We start from the raw sequence: 17,709 nt of genomic DNA on the forward strand, positions 1-17,709 counted from the left end.
AGGTGTTGGCTTTGGGGATGACCAGTGAGATATACCCGCTGGAGCGCAGACTACGGGTGGGTGTTGCTATGGTGACCAATGAGCTAAGATAAGGCGGGGATTTGCCTAGCAGTGATTTATAGATGGCCTGGAGCCAGTGGGTTTGGCGACGAATATGTAGTGAGGACCAGCCAACAAGAGCGTACAGGTCACAGTGGTGGGTATTATATGGGGCTTTGGAGACAAAACGGATGGCACTGTGATAGACAACATCCAATTTGCTGAGTAGAGTGTTGGAGGCTATTTTGTAAATGACACGCCGAAGTCAAGGATCGGTAGGATAGTCAGTTTTACAAGGGCATGTTTGGCAGCATGAGTGAAGGAGGCTTTGTTGCGAAATAGGAAACCGATTCTAGATTTAACTTTGGATTGGAGATTCTTAATGTGAGTCTGGAAGGAGAGTTTACAGTCTAACCAGACACCTAGATATTTGTAGTTGTCCACGTACTCTAGGTCAGACCCGTCTAGAGTAGTGATTCTAGTCGGGTGGGCGGGTGCAAGCAGCGTCGGTTGAAGAGCATGCATTTTGTTTTACTAGTGTTTAAGAGCAGTTGGAGGCTACTGAAGGAGTGTTGTATGGAATTGAAGCTCGTTTGGAGGGTTTGTTAACACAGTGTCCAATGAAGGGCCAGATGTATAAAAAATGGTGTCGTCTGCGTAGAGGTGGATCTGAGAGTCACCAGCAGCAAGAGCGACGTCATTGATATACACAGAGAAAAGAGTTGGCCCAAGAATTGAACCCTGTGGCACCCCATAGAGACTGCCATAGGTCCAGACAACAGGCCCTCCGATTTGACACACATTGAACTCTATCTGAGAAGTAGTTGGTGAACCAGGCGAGGCAGTCATTAGAGAAACCAAGGCTATTTAGTCTGCCAATAAGAATGCGGTGGTTGACAGAGTCGAAAGCCTTGGCCAGGTCAATGAAAACGGCTGCACAGTACTGTCTATTATCGATCGCGTTATAATATCATTTAGGACCTTGAGCGTGGCTGAAGTGCACCGCAGACCAGCTCGGAAACCGGATTGCATAGCAGAGAAGGTACAGTGGGATTCGAAATGGTTGGTGATCTGTTTGTTGACTTGGCTTTCAAAAACTTTTGAAAGGCAGGGCAGGATGGATATGGGTCTGTAACAGTTTGGATCTAGAGTGTCACCCCCTTTGAAGAGGGGGGATGACCGTGGCAGCTTTCCAATCTCTGGGGATCTCAGACGTTACGAAAGAGAGGTTGAACAGGCTAGTAATAGGGTTACGACAATTAGAGAATACAATTAGATTGAATACTACTGAGGAGAGGGACAGACACAGAGACATGTAGATTGACACACTACTGAGGAGAGGGACAGACACAGACACAGAGACATGGATATTGGAACACTACTGAGGAGAGGGACAGACACAGAGACATGGAGATTGAATACTACCGAGGAGAGGGACAGACACAGAGACATGGAGATTGGAACATTACTGAGGAAAGGGACAGACACAGAGACAGAGACATGGAAATTTGAATGCTACAGAGGAGAGGGACAGACACAGAGACATGGAGATTGAATACTACCGAGGAGAGGGACAGACACAGAGACATGGAGATTGAATACTACCGAGAGGAGAGGGACAGACACAGAGACATGGAGATTGGAATAATACTGAGGAGAGGGACAGACACAGCGACATGGAGATTTGGAACACTACTGAGGAGAGGGACAGACATAGACACAGAGACATGGAGATTGGAACACTACTGAGGAGAGGGACAGACACAGAGACATGGAGATTGGAACACTACTGAGGAGAGGGACAGACACAGAGACATGGAGATTGAATACTACCGAGGAGAGGGACAGACACAGAGACATGGAGATTGGAACACTACTGAGAAGAGGGACAGACACAGAGACTTGGAGATTGGAACACTACTGAGGAGATGGACATACACAGAGACATGGAGATTAGAATACTACTGAGGAGAGGGACAGACACAGAGACATGGAGATTGGAACACTACTGAGGAGAGGGACAGACACAGAGACATGGAGATTGAATACTACCGAGGAGAGGGACAGATACAGAGACATGGAGATTGGAACACTACTGAGGAGAGGGACAGACACAGAGACATGGAGATTGAATACTACAGAGGAGAGGGACAGACACAGAGACATGCAGATTGGAACACTACTGAGAAGAGGGACAGACACAGAGACATGGAGATTGGAACACTACTGAGGAGAGGGACAGACACAGAGACAGAGACATGGAAATTGGAATGCTACAGAGGAGAGGGACAGACACAGAGACATGGAGATTGGAATACTACTGAGGAGAGGGACAGACACAGAGACATGGAGATTGTAACGCTACTGAGGAAAGGGACAGACACAGAGACAGAGACATGGAAATTGGAATGCTACAGAGGAGAGGGACAGACACAGAGACATGGAGATTGGAATACTACTGAGGAGAGGGACAGACACAGAGACATGGAGATTGTAACGCTACTGAGGAGATGGACAGACACAGAGACATGGAGATTGGAACGCTACTGAGGAGAGGGACAGACACAGAGAAAGAGTCTTGGAAATTGGAAAACTACTGAGGAGAGGGACAAACACAGAGACATGGAGATTGGAATGCTACTGAGGAGAGGGACAGACACAGAGACATGGAGACTGGAATACTACCGAGGAGAGGGACAGACACAGAGACATAGAGATTGGAACACTACTGAGGATAGGGACAGACACAGAGACAAGGAGACTGGAACACTACTGAGGAGAGGGACAGACACAGAGACATGGAGATTGAAACACTACTGATGAGAGGGACAGACACAGAGAAAGAGACAAGGAGATTGGAACACTACTGAGAAGAGGGACAGACACAGAGACATGGATATTGAATACTACTGAGGAGAGGGACAGACACAGACACAGATACATGGATATTGGAACACTACTGAGAAGAGGGACAGACACAGAGACATGGAGATTGGAACACTACTGAGGAGAGGGACAGACACAGAGACATGGAGATTGAATACTACTGAGGAGAGGGACAGACACAGAGACATGGAGATTGACACACTACTGAGGAGAGGGACAGACACAGACACAGAGACATGGATATTGGAACACTACTGAGGAGAGGGACAGACACAGAGACATGGAGATTGGAACACTACTGAGGAGAGGGACAGACACAGAGACATGGAGATTGGAACACTACTGAGGAGAGGGACAGACACAGAGACATGGAGATTGAATACTACCGAGGAGAGGGACAGACACAGAGACATGGAGATTGGAACATTACTGAGGAAAGGGACAGACACAGAGACAGAGACATGGAAATTTGAATGCTACAGAGGAGAGGGACAGACACAGAGACATGGAGATTGAATACTACCGAGGAGAGGGACAGACACAGAGACATGGAGATTGGAATAATACTGAGGAGAGGGACAGACACAGAGTCATGGAGATTAGAACACTACTGAGGAGAGAGACAGTCACAGAGGAAGAGACATGGAGATTGGAACACTACTGAGGAGAGGGACATACACAGAGACTTGGAGATTGGAACACTACTGAGGAGAGGGACAGACACAGAGAAAGAGACATGGAGATTGGAACACTACTGAGGAGAGGGACAGACACAGAGACATGGAGATTGGAACACTACTGAGGAGAGGGACATACACAGAGAAAGAGACATGGAGATTGGAACACTACTGAGGAGAGGGACAGACACAGAGACATGGAGATTGGAACACTACTGAGGAGAGGGACAGACACAGAGACATGGAGATTGAATACTACTGAGGAGAGGGACAGACACAGACACATGGAGATTGAAACACTACTGAGGAGAGGGACAGACACAGAGACATGGATATTGGAACACTACTGAGAAGAGGGACAGTCACAGAGACATGGAGATTGGAACACTACTGAGGAGAGGGACAGACACAGAGACATGGAGATTGAATACTACCGAGGAGAGGGACAGCCACAGAGAAATGGAGATTGGAACACTACTGAGAAGAGGGACAGACACAGAGACATGGAGATTGGAACACTACTGAGGAGAGGGACAGACACAGAGACATGGAGATTGGAACACTACTGAGGAAAGGGACAGACACAGAGACAGAGACATGGAAATTGGAATGCTACAGAGGAGAGGGACAGACACAGAGACATGGAGATTGAATATTACCGAGGAGAGGGACAGACACAGAGATATGGAGATTGGAACACTACTGAGGAAAGGGACAGACACAGAGACAGAGACATGGAAATTGGAATGCTACAGAGGAGAGGGACAGACACAGAGACATGGAGATTGTAACACTACTGAGAATAGGGACAGACACAGAGACATGGAGATTGGAATAATACTGAGGAGAGGGACAGACACAGAGTCATGGAGTTTGGAACACTACTGAGGAGAGGGACAGACACAGAGACATGGAGATTGGAACACTACTGAGGAGAGGGACAGACACAGAGAAAGAGACATGGAGATTGGAACACTACTGAGGAGAGGAACATACACAGAGACATGGAGATTGGAACACTACTGAGGAGAGGGACAGACACAGAGAAAGAGACATGGAGATTGGAACACTACTGAGGAGAGGGACAGACACAGAGACATGGAGATTGGAACACTACTGAGGAGAGGGACAGACACAGAGACATGGAGATTGGAACACTACTGAGGAGAGGGACAGACACAGAGAAAGAGACATGGAGATTGGAACACTACTGAGGAGAGGGACAGACACAGAGACATGGAGATTGGAACACTACTGAGGAGAGGGACATACACAGAGAAAGAGACATGGAGATTGGAACACTACTGAGGAGAGGGACAGACACAGAGACATGGAGATTGGAACACTACTGAGGAGAGGGACAGACACAGAGACATGGAGATTGAATACTACTGAGGAGAGGGACAGACACAGACACATGGAGATTGAAACACTACTGAGGAGAGGGACAGACACAGAGACATGGATATTGGAACACTACTGAGAAGAGGGACAGTCACAGAGACATGGAGATTGGAACACTACTGAGGAGAGGGACAGACACAGAGACATGGAGATTGAATGCCACAAGGATGGAACACTACTGAGGAGAGGGACAGACACAGAGACATGGAGATTGGAACACTACTGAGAGGGACAGACACAGAGACATGGAGATTGGAACACTACTGAGGAAAGGGACAGACACAGAGACAGAGACATGGAAATTGGAATGCTACAGAGGAGAGGGACAGACACAGAGACATGGAGATTGAATATTACCGAGGAGAGGGACAGACACAGAGATATGGAGATTGGAACACTACTGAGGAAAGGGACAGACACAGAGACAGAGACATGGAAATTGGAATGCTACAGAGGAGAGGGACAGACACAGAGACATGGAGATTGTAACACTACTGAGAATAGGGACAGACACAGAGACATGGAGATTGGAATAATACTGAGGAGAGGGACAGACACAGAGTCATGGAGTTTGGAACACTACTGAGGAGAGGGACAGACACAGAGACATGGAGATTGGAACACTACTGAGGAGAGGGACAGACACAGAGAAAGAGACATGGAGATTGGAACACTACTGAGGAGAGAGGAACATACACAGAGACATGGAGATTGGAACACTACTGAGGAGAGGGACAGACACAGAGAAAGAGACATGGAGATTGGAACACTACTGAGGAGAGGGACAGACACAGAGACATGGAGATTGGAACACTACTGAGGAGAGGGACAGACACAGAGACATGGAGATTGGAACACTACTGAGGAGAGGGACAGACACAGAGACAGAGACATGGAGATAGGAACACTACTGAGGAGAGGGACAGACACAGAGACATGGAGATTGGAAGACTACTGAGGAGAGGGACAGACACAGCGACATGGAGATTGGAACACTACTGAGGAGAGGGACAGACATAGACACAGAGACATGGAGATTGGAACACTACTGAGGAGAGGGACAGACACAGAGACATGGAGATTGGAACACTACTGAGGAGAGGGACAGACACAGAGACATGGAGATTGAATATTACCGAGGAGAGGGACAGACACAGAGACATGGAGATTGGAACACTACTGAGAAGAGGGACAGACACAGAGACATGGAGATTGGAACACTACTGAGGAGAGGGACAGACACAGAGACATGGAGATTGAATACTACCGAGGAGAGGGACAGACACAGAGACATGGAGATTGGAACACTACTGAGGAGAGGGACAGACACAGAGACATGGAGATTGAATACTACAGAGGAGAGGGACAGACACAGAGACATGGAGATTGGAACACTACTGAGAAGAGGGACAGACACAGAGACATGGAGATTGGAACACTACTGAGGAGAGGGACAGACACAGACACATGAAGATTGAAACACTACTGAGGAAAGGTACAGACACAGAGACAGAGACATGGAAATTGGAATACTACTGAGGAGTGGGACAGACACAGAGACATGGAGATTGTAACGCTACTGAGGAGAAGGACAGACACAGAGACATGGAGATTGGAACACTACTCAGGAGATGGACAGACACAGAGACATGGAGATTAGAATACTACTGAGGAGAGGGACAGACACAGAGACATGGAGATTGGAACAATACTGAGGAGAGGGACAGACACATAGACATGGAGATTGGAACACTACTGAGGAGAGGGACAGACACAGAGACATGGAGATTGGAACACTACTGAGGAGAGGGACAGACACAGAGACATGGCGATTGGAACACAACTGAGGAGAGGGACAGACACAGACACAGAGACATGGAGATTGGAACACTACTGAGGAGAGGGACAGACACAGACACAGAGACAGAGACATGGAGATTGGAACACTACTGAGGAGAGGGACAGACAGAGACACATGGCAACACATTTACAGCATAAAGTCTTTCTGCAGTAGATACTGTATGTGGCGTTAGGTGGAGCTCATGGCCTGAGAGGCTGAAATAGAAGGTGCTTTGTGGATTGTTCATTTAAAAGAGGGAATGATCATGTCTTTAAGTAGCTGGAGCTGGAGCTGGAGCCAAACATTGTCTTACTACTGCGTAGAATGACGCACACCTGAACACACACACAAAACACACACAACATTTTAAAAAAGATCACACACACTCAGAGCTGGGATTCCTGTAGAGACAAATTGGGAGGTGTAGGAGCCTGTGTGTGTGTGTGTGTGTCTGCTTGGCGACTGGGACACTAGCACACTGGTACGTCTGCTGGCTCCTCTAAGCTGTCCATGTGTGGGCATGAAGATAAAGCCCTTTTTGTGTTCACCATCGCTGTGTGTTTGTGTGTGTATGCGTTTTCGTTGTGTGTCTTCTACAGAAGCAGTCACATAGTCCCGTTTGAATCTCTGTTCTCCCTGATTTACTCTTCAATACTGATAAATGACCATACTTTGTTATATACAGCCACCTGTGAGTAGGCCAACTGTGTGTGTGTGTATGTGTGCGTGTGTGTGTGCGGGTGTGGGTGTGTGTGTGTACTGTGTATGTGTGTGTGTGTGTGTGTGTGTGTGTGTAGGGGGTGAAATCCCTTTCATTTCACAAAAAGCATGACATCAGAAGAATGATATGAAATAAACAAATAACACAACATGGACAAAAAAGGGAGGGGTTTACTCTCTAACCGTCTGTAGCGTCAATCATCTGATTAGAATAAGCAGCTAAGCAACACCATATGATTTTTCATTAGTCATTTAGTCAATGCCTTCCTCTCACTGTGTCCCAATGGGTCAATGGATCATTCAGGTTTCACTGCACAGATGAAGTTAATACTGCCAGGATTAGACCAGATTCAGTGCTGAAGTTGGGTCAGAGCCACCTGTCCCCCGCCCGCCCGTACACACATGCACACAAACGTGTGATCACACACACACCAGATTACGCACATCACAGGGTAACCCTCCTAGATTATCAGCAGTGAGTTTAGTCCCTTTCCAAGAATCTAAGGGTGTTTTCACATATAGTCCTGATCTCAGTTCTCTTTAAAGTGAACTATGGGGTAAAAAAGCAAAAGAACTCAGTCCTCTTTGTATTCACACTTCACGTATTTTGTGGACCGAGTCGTCTTTGCATTCATATTGCTATATTTAGAAAGGAACCAAGATATTTTTCCAACATGCACTCTGGGTTTTTACAAAGTGCAGGACAAGCCATTCAGTCAGAATGTGTTATCGGGCAGCTACAGTAGATACACTGTATACCTACTTACATTTTAGAAGCTAATAGATTGCATTTAATTAAAACATGAGACATAATAATTGTAATCTGAAGATACTATTAACATGTGCATTTTATTACTAACATAATAAATTGCAATAGAATAACTGCAGAATAAATAACGCTGTAACTAAAAATTGTAAACCCAAGGTAGGCTACTGCCCCTATGTTGTGATTCTCACCAAATATATTGTCTTCTCACACTATTCAAACCCCACAATCAATAAACAGTTTATGATGCTCTCTTAGCCTATTGCAAACAAATAATCTGAACCAAAAACACATTTTGTAATGTATGTGTATCCTTGACAATCGCTAATCAATATCCAAAAACAGCACACATATGTTCCTGTGAACCTGCACATCATCATCTTCTCTCTTTTGTAGCACCAATGAGAGGGTTAATGGCAGGGGAAACGGTGTTGCAGTAGTCTAGTGTGTTGGGTTATGACAGGGGAAACGGTGTTGCAGTAGTCTAGTGTGAGGGTTAATGGCAGGGGAAACGGTGTTGCAGTAGTCTAGTGTGAGGGTTAATGGCAGGGGAAACGGTGTTGCAGTAGTCTAGTGTGTTGGGTTATGACAGGGGAAACGGTGTTGCAGTAGTCTAGTGTGAGGGTTAATGGCAGGGGAAACGGTGTTGCAGTAGTCTAGTGTGAGGGTTAATGGCAGGGGAAACGGTGTTGCAGTAGTCTAGTGTGTTGGGTTATGACAGGGGAAACGGTGTAGAAGTAGTCTAGTGTGAGGGTTAATGGCAGGGGAAACGGTGTTGCAGTAGTCTAGTGTGTTGTGTTATGACAGGGGAAATAGTGTTGCAGTAGTCTAGTGTGAGGGGTTATGGCAGGGGAAACAGTGTTGCAGTAGTCTAGTGTCAGGGTTAATGGCAGGGGAAACGGTGTTGCAGTAGTCTAGTGTGAGGGTTAATGGCAGGGGAAACGGTGTTGCAGTAGGCTAGTGTGAGAGTTTATGGCAGGGGAAACGTTGTTGCAGTAGTCTAGTGTGTTGGGTTATGACAGGGGAAACGGTGTTGCAGTAGTCTAGTGTGAGGGTTAATGGCAGGGGAAACGGTGTTGCAGTAGTCTAGTGTGAGGGTTAATGGCAGGGGAAACGGTGTTGCAGTAGTCTAGTGTGTTGGGTTATGACAGGGGAAACGGTGTTGCAGTAGTCTAGTGTGTTGGGTTATGACAGGGGAAACGTTGTTGCAGTAGTCTAGTGTGTTGGGTTATGACAGGGGAAACGGTGTAGAAGTAGTCTAGTGTGTTGGGTTATGACAGGGGAAACGGTGTTGCAGTAGTCTAGTGTGAGGGTTAATGGCAGGGGAAACAGTGTTGCAGTAGTCTAGTGTGAGGGTTAATGGCAGGGGAAACAGTGTTGCAGTAGTCTAGTGTGAGGGTTAATGGCAGGGGAAACGGTGTTGCAGTAGTCTAGTGTGAGGGTTAATGGCAGGGGAAACGGGCTTGCAGTAGTCTAGTGTGAGGGTTAATGGCAGGGGAAACAGTGTTGCAGTAGTCTTGTGTGAGCGTTTATGGCAGGGGAAACGTTGTTGCAGTAGTCTAGTGTGAGGGTTAATGGCAGTGGAAACGGTGTTGCAGTAGTCTAGTGTGAGGGTTAATGGCAGGGGAACATTGTGGCAGTAGTCTGGTGTGTGATATGGGAATAATGACAAGTGAACCTGGGGAGCTTTGTGTTCACATTGCCCTAAAAAAGGGAACCGGAACGCGGAATTCAAGCGAACCAAACACAGACCACCTATCCAGGTGGTCTCAGTTTGGTTCGTTTCGGGGGCTGTTTTGAGGGGTCTGAATTCCTTTGGAGTGTTCACACTGCACAAAAAATTAAGCGAACTGCACTGAGTTCAAAAATTGGCTGAAAGGAACCAAGTGTGAAACACCCTAAGTCATTCACATTAGCTTCTCCGACCATCCCAAAATAACCCGGACTACATCCTCATCTTCCCCCCCGCATGCACACACCCATATTCCGGTCCACCCATACCCCGGCCTGTTTTTCTCAACATGTCATCCTAGTTGCCCTCGGGGGAATAAAGGATGGGTCTGGGTTAATATACTTCTATAATGCACTACCTCGATGCTATTTATAAAGCTTTACTAAGAGGCCTTGTTTTTCTAGTGCATCGGAGCGTCTCGGAGTGCCGGGAATTCCCAGGACAGGACATGACAGCCCTGTATCTGATATAAAGAGGTTTTAGTGAGATGTCTCAGTCCACTATAGACCCAAAACACTCTGGTTATAGTGCCCCATAGGAGACACATAATAAGTATTGAGGGTATTATCCAGCGTGACACACAGGGACATAGTGACTTGTCCTGTCTATAGAATCAGAATCCCTGGTCATTTTAATCCATGGTTCCGTTCCTACCATGGTAAGAGAGAGGGGATGTGTCCCAATAGGCCCAAATTATTCCTCTTCACGTCTCCTTTTCTTCACAGCTACTGATAGGTGAAAGCACTAGATGGCTTTCCATTATATAGCCTTTTCACTAATCAGGTCCTCTGAGCTAAGGGTTTCAAGAAGTGAGGAGGACCAAGAGAGGATACTATTAAAGAGTATTAGTAGACATTATTATTATTTTGTAGGATTTGAATTTGACCAGTTTCTCACAGCAAGAAAAAAAATTTTTTTGTGAAGAATTATAATTAATGGACATTTCTGTAAGGGTTGATACATTTTTTGTTAGAGCTAATCAAGTCTGACATTTTTAAGTGGAAATTACAAAATGTAGAAGCCATTTAAAACTTTGAATACACTACAAGTTGGCATTTCCTGCTGTTTAAGACATTTCCGTCAACAACAGAGTGATCAAATTAAGATCCTACTCCTGTAGATGACATACAGTGGGGGAAAAAAGTATTTAGGCAGCCACCAATTGTGCAAGTTCTCCCACTTAAAAAGATGAGAGAGGCCTGTAATTTTCATCATAGGTACACGTCAACTATGACAGACAAATTGAGAAAAAAAATCCAGAAAATCACATTGTAGGATTTTTAATGAATTTATTTGCAAATTATGGTGGAAAATAAGTATTTGGTCACCTACAAACAAGCAAGATTTCTGGCACTCACAGACCTGTAACTTCTTCTTTAAGAGGCTCCTCTGTCCTCCACTCTTTACCTGTATTAATGGCACCTGTTTGAACTTGTTATCAGTATAAAAGACACCTGTCCACAACCTCATACAGTCACACTCCTGGCCAAGACCAAAGAGCTGTCAAAGGACACCAGAAACAAAATTGTAGACCTGCACCAGGCTGGGAAGACTGAATCTGCAATAGGTAAGCAGCTTGGTTTGAAGAAATCAACTGTGGGAGCAATTATTAGGAAATGGAAGACATACAAGACCACTGATAATCTCCCTCGATCTGGGGCTCCACGCAAGATCTCACCCCGTGGGGTCAAAATGATCACAAGAACGGTGAGCAAAAATCCCAGAACCACACGGGGGGACATAGTGAATGACCTGCAGAGAGCTGGGACCAAAGTAACAAAGCCTACCATCAGTAACACACTACGCCGCCAGGGACTCAAATCCTGCAGTCCAAGACATGTCCCCCTGCTTAAACCAGTACATGTCCAGGCCCGTCTGAAGTTTGCTAGAGTGCATGTGGATGATCCAGAAGAGGATTGGGAGAATGTCATATGGTCAGATGAAACCAAAATATAACTTTTTGGTAAAAACTCAACTCGTCGTGTTTAGAGGACAAAGAATGCTGAGTTGCATCCAAAGAACACCATACCTACTGTGAAGCATGGGGGTGGAAACATCATGCTTTGGGGCTGTTTTTCTGCAAAGGGACCAGGACGACTGATCCGTCTAAAGGAAAGAATGAATGGGGCCATGTATCATGAGATTTTGAGTGAAAATCTCCTTCCATCAGCAAGGGCATTGAAGATGAAACGTGGCTGGGTCTTTCAGCATGACAATGATCCCAAACACACCGCCCGGGCAACGAAGGAGTGGCTTCGTAAGAAGCATTTCAAGGTCCTGGAGTGGCCTAGCCAGTCTCCAGATGTCAACCCCATAGAAAATCTTTGGAGGGAGTTGAAAGTCTGTGTTGCCCAGCGACAGCCCCAAAACATCACTGCTCTAGAGGAGATCTGCATGGAGGAATGGGCCAAAATACCAGCAACAGTGTGTGAAAACCTTGTGAAGACTTACAGAAAACGTTTGACCTGTTTTATTGCCAACAAAGGGTATATAACAAAGTATTGAGAAACTTTTGTTATTGACCAAATACTTATTTTCCACCATAATTTGCAAATAAATTCATTAAAAATCCTACAATGTGATTTTCTGGAGAAAAAAAATCTCATTTTGTCTGTCATAGTTGACGTGTACCTATGATGAAAATTACAGGCCTCTCTCATCTTTTTAAGTGGGAGAACTTGCACAATTGGTGGCTGACTAAATACTTTTTTGCCCCACTGTACGTATGTTTAGATGTAATTTGCTATACGGTCACTTCACTTGATGAGTGTAAGGCTGGGGTTACACGATGCAACTTGCACAGATTTTTTGGTATATGACAGTAAAACATTGTTATGATGACTATAACATTTGTTTGCACCATCAATTCTTGCACGTTTTCTCATAAAAAGTATATTTCCACCCTCGGCCGCTCAGGCAAATTTGACAAAGTACTAAACTTGGAACCAATCAGAACTCCCTTACATACCCCTTGTGATAAAGGCAACCAATGGCCTGCATCTATCTACGATGTAAACACAGCCTTGTGAAAACACAAGCTGCTGTCTGATGAAGAGGAATAGATATACAGTGCCTTGCAAAAGTATTCAACCCCCTTGGCGTTTTTTCCTATTTTGTTGCATTACAACCTGTAATTTAAATGGATTTTTATTTTGATTTCATTTAATGGACATACACAAAATAGTCCAAATTGGTGAAGTGAAATGAAAAAAATTACTTGTTTCAAAAAATTCAAAAAATGTAAATGACGGAAAAGTGGTGCGTGCATATGTATTCACCTCCTTTGCTATGAAGCCCCTAAATAAGATCTGGTACAACCAATTACCTTCAGAAGTCACATAATTAGTGAAATAAAGTTAACCTGTGTGCAATCTAAGCGTCACATGATCTGTCACACGATGTCAGTATATACACCTGTTCTGAAAGGCCCCAGAGTCTGCAACACCACTAAGCAAGGGGCACCACCAAGCAAGCGGCACCATGAAGACCAAGGAGCTCTCCAAACAGGTCAGGGACAAAGTTGTGGAGAAGTACAGATCAGGGTTGGGTTATAAAAAAATATCAGAAACTTTGAACATCCCACGGAGCACAGTTAAATCCATTATTAAAAAATGGAAAGAATATGGCACCACAACAAACCTGCCAAGAGAGGGCCGCCGTCCAAAACTCACGGATCAGGCAAGGAGGGCATTAATCAGAGAGGCAACAAAGAGACCAAATATAACCCTGAAGGAGCTGCAAAGCTCCACAGCGGAGATTGGATTATCTGTCCATAGGACCACTTTAAGCCGTACACTCCACAGAGCTGGGCTTTACAGAAGAGTGTCCAGAAAAAAGCCATTGCTTTAAGAAAAAAATAAGCAAACACGTTTGGTGTTTGCCAAAAGGCATGTGGGAGATTCCCCAAACATATGGAAGAAGGTACTCTGGTCAGATGAGACTAAAATTGAGCTGTTTGGCCATCAAGGAAAACGTTATGTCTGGCACAAACCCAACACCTCTCATCACCCCGAGAACACCATCCCCACAGTGAAGCATGGTGGTGGCAGCATCATGCTGTGAGCATGTTTTTCATTGGCAGTGACTGGGAAACTGGTCAGAATTGAAGGAATGATGGATGGCGCTAAATACAGGGAAATTCTTGAGGAAAACCTGTTTCAGTCTTACAGAGATTTGAGACTGGGACGGAGGTTCACCTTCCAGTAGGACAATGACCCTAAGCATACTGCTAAAGCAACACTCGAGTGGTTTAAGGGGAAACTTTTAAATGTATTGGAATGGCCTAGTCAAAGCCCAGAACTCAATCCAATTGAGAATCTGTGGTATGACTTAAAGATTGCTGTACACCAGCGAAACCCATCCAACTTGAAGGAGCTGCAGCAGTTTAGCCTTGAAGAATGGGCAAAAATCCCAGTGGCTAGATGTGCCAAGCTTATAGAGATATACCCCAAGAGACTTGCAGCTGTAATTGCTGCAAAAGGTGGCTCTACAAAGTATTGATTTGTGTCTTATTTTTTGTTTGTTTCACAATAAAAAATATTTTGCATCTTCGAAGAAGAAGGCATGTTGTGTAAATCATATGATACAAACTCCCAGAAAATCCTTTTTAATTCCAGGTTGTAAGGCAACAAAATATGAAAAATACCCAGATGGGTGAATACTTACGCAAGCCACTGTAGCTAGCTAGCTCCCAGACTGAAATAAGATAAATATCTGTTTTTGAGTGCACTTGAAATATGCAGCATGCTAATACTAATACTAATAACACTAACTGTCTTCATATGACCATACTATAAATGTCATTTTGTGTTTCATTATTTAATTCTCTCCATCAGTAAATTACATTTTTGAATCATGTTTTTGCATGATTATACTGTATGCAGTGTTGTAAAGTACTTGAGTAAAAATAATTTTTACTGATGGAGACTTTTACTTTACTACATTTCTAAAGAAAATAATGTACTTTTTACTCCATACATTTTCCCTGACACCCAAAAGTTCTTGTTACATTTTGACAGGAAAATTGTCAAATTCACACACTTACCAAGAGAACATCCCTACTGCCTCTGATCTGGCGGACTCACTAAACAAAAATGCTTTCTTTGAGTGTTGTAGTGTACCCCTGGCTATCCGTAAATTAAAACATAACAAGAAAATTGTGCTGTCTGGTTTGCATAATATAAGGAATATTTTGCCTTTGATACTGAAGTACATTTTAGCAATTCCATTTACTTTTGATACTTAAGTATATGTAAAACAAAATACTTTTAGAATTTTACTCAAGCAGTATTTTACTGGGTGACTTTCACTTTTACTTGAGTCATTTTCTATTAAGGTATCTTTACTTTTACTCAAGTATGACTTTTGAGTACTTTTTCAACCACTGACTGTAGGTCTCATTTTAAAGGACAATTCCACCCCAAAACTATTTTTTGGTATTTGTTTCATTAATCCATTGTTGACATAGTCCCAAAATCTTTTGCTATCAAGTTTTCAAGATATGTAACTTTCAAAATACAGAAATCATCCCCGTATGATGCATTTCTCAACATTGCAACAATTCTTGATAACTTGATTGCTGTCAAGCGAAACATTTTGGGACTATGTCAACAAGGACTAATGAAACACATACCAAAATATAGTTTTGGGGTGGAATTGTGATTTAAAATGAGACATACAGAGCATTTGTAAAGTATTCAGACCCCTTGACTTTTTCCAAATTTTGTTACGTTACAGCCTTATTCTAAAATTGATTAAATTGTTTTTTTCCCCCTCATCAATCTTCACACAATACTACATAATGCAAAGCAAAAACAGGTATTTTTTAAATCTTTTTTTTGCAAATGTATTAAAAATAAATAACTGAAATATCACATTTACATACATTTTCAGACCCTTTACTCAGTACTTTGTTTAACCATCTTTGGCAGTGATTACAACCTCGAGTCTTCTTGGGTATGATGATACAAGCTTGGCACACCTGTATTTGAGGAGTTTCTTCCATTCTTCTCTGCAGATCCTCTCAAGCTCTCTCAGGTTGGATGGGGAGCGTCGCTGCACAGCTATTTTCAGGTCTCTCCACAGATGTTCGATCGGGTTCAAGTCCGGGCTCTGGCTGGGCCACTCAAGGATATTCAGAGACTTGTCCCGAAGCCACTCCTGCGTTGTCTTGGCTGTGTGCTTAGGGTCATTGTCCTGTTGGAAGGTGAACCTTCGCCCCAGTCTGAGCGCCTGAGCGCTCTGGAGCAGGTTTTCATCAAGGATCGCTCTGTGCTTTGCTCTGTTCATCTTTGCCTCGATCCTGACTAGTCTCCCAGTCCCTGCTGCTGAAAAACATCCCCACAGCATGATGCTGCCACTACCAAGCTTCACCGTAGGGATGGTGCCAGCTTTCCTCCAGACATGACGCTTGGCATTCAGGCCAAAGAGTTCAATGTTGGTTTCATCAGACCAGAGAATCTTGTTTCTCATGGTCTGAGAATCTCTAGGCGCCTTTTGGCAAACTCCAAGCGGGATGTCATGTGCCTTTTACTGAGGAGTGGCTTCCGTCTGGCCACTACCATAAAGGCCTGATTGGTGGAGTGCTGCAGAGATGGTTGTCCTTCTGGAAGGTTCTCCCATCTCCACAGAGGAACTCTAGAGCTCTGTCAGAGTGACCATTGGGTTCTTGGTCACCTCCCTGACAAAGGCCCTTCTCCCCCGATTGCTTTGTTTGGCCACTTTGTTCTTGGGGACCTTTAATGCTGCAGACATTTTTTAGCACCCTTCCCCAGATCTGTGCCTCGACACAATCCTGTCTCGGAGCTCTATGGACAATTCCTTGGACCTCATGGCTTGGTTTTTGCTCTGACATACACTGTCAACTGTGGGACCTTATATAGACAGGTGTGTGCCTTTCCAAATCATGTCCAATCAATTGGATTTACCACAGGTGGACTCCAATCAAGTTGTAGAAACATCTCAAGGATGATCAATGCAAACAGGATGCACCTGAGCTCAATTTCGATTCTCATAGCAAAGGGTCTGAATACTTACGTAAATAAGGTATTTTTATTTTATTTAAAATTTCTAAAAACCTATTTCACTTTGTCATTATGGGCTATTGTGTGTAGATTGCTGAGGATTTTATTTTATTTAATCCATTTTAGAATAAGGCTGTAATGTAACAAAATGTGGAAAAAGTCAAGGGGGCTGAATACTTTCCAAAGGCAAGCTCCAATAGTATTGGGACAGTGACACACTTTGGATTTGAAATTATACAATGATCATGAGTTTCACCTTTAATTTGAGGGTATCTTCATCCATATCGGGTGAACCATTTAGAAATTACAGCACATTTTGTATACACAGTCCACCCATTTTAGGAGACCAAAAGTATTGGGACAAATTCACTTATATGTGTATTAAAGTAGTAAAAGTTCAGTATTTGGTCCCATATTCATAGCACACAATGACTACATCAAGCTTGTGACTCTACAAATTTGCTGTTTGTTTTGGTTGTGTTTCAGTTAATTCTGTGCCCATTAGAAATGAAAGGAGTCACTTTTATTGTAAATATGGATAGAATATGTTTTTAAACACTTCTACATTAATGTGGATGCTAACCATGATTATGGATAGTCCTGAATGAATCGTGAATAAAAGT

This window comes from Coregonus clupeaformis, unplaced genomic scaffold, assembly GCF_020615455.1.
Source record: "Coregonus clupeaformis isolate EN_2021a unplaced genomic scaffold, ASM2061545v1 scaf0099, whole genome shotgun sequence".
Lineage (NCBI taxonomy): Eukaryota > Metazoa > Chordata > Actinopteri > Salmoniformes > Salmonidae > Coregonus > Coregonus clupeaformis.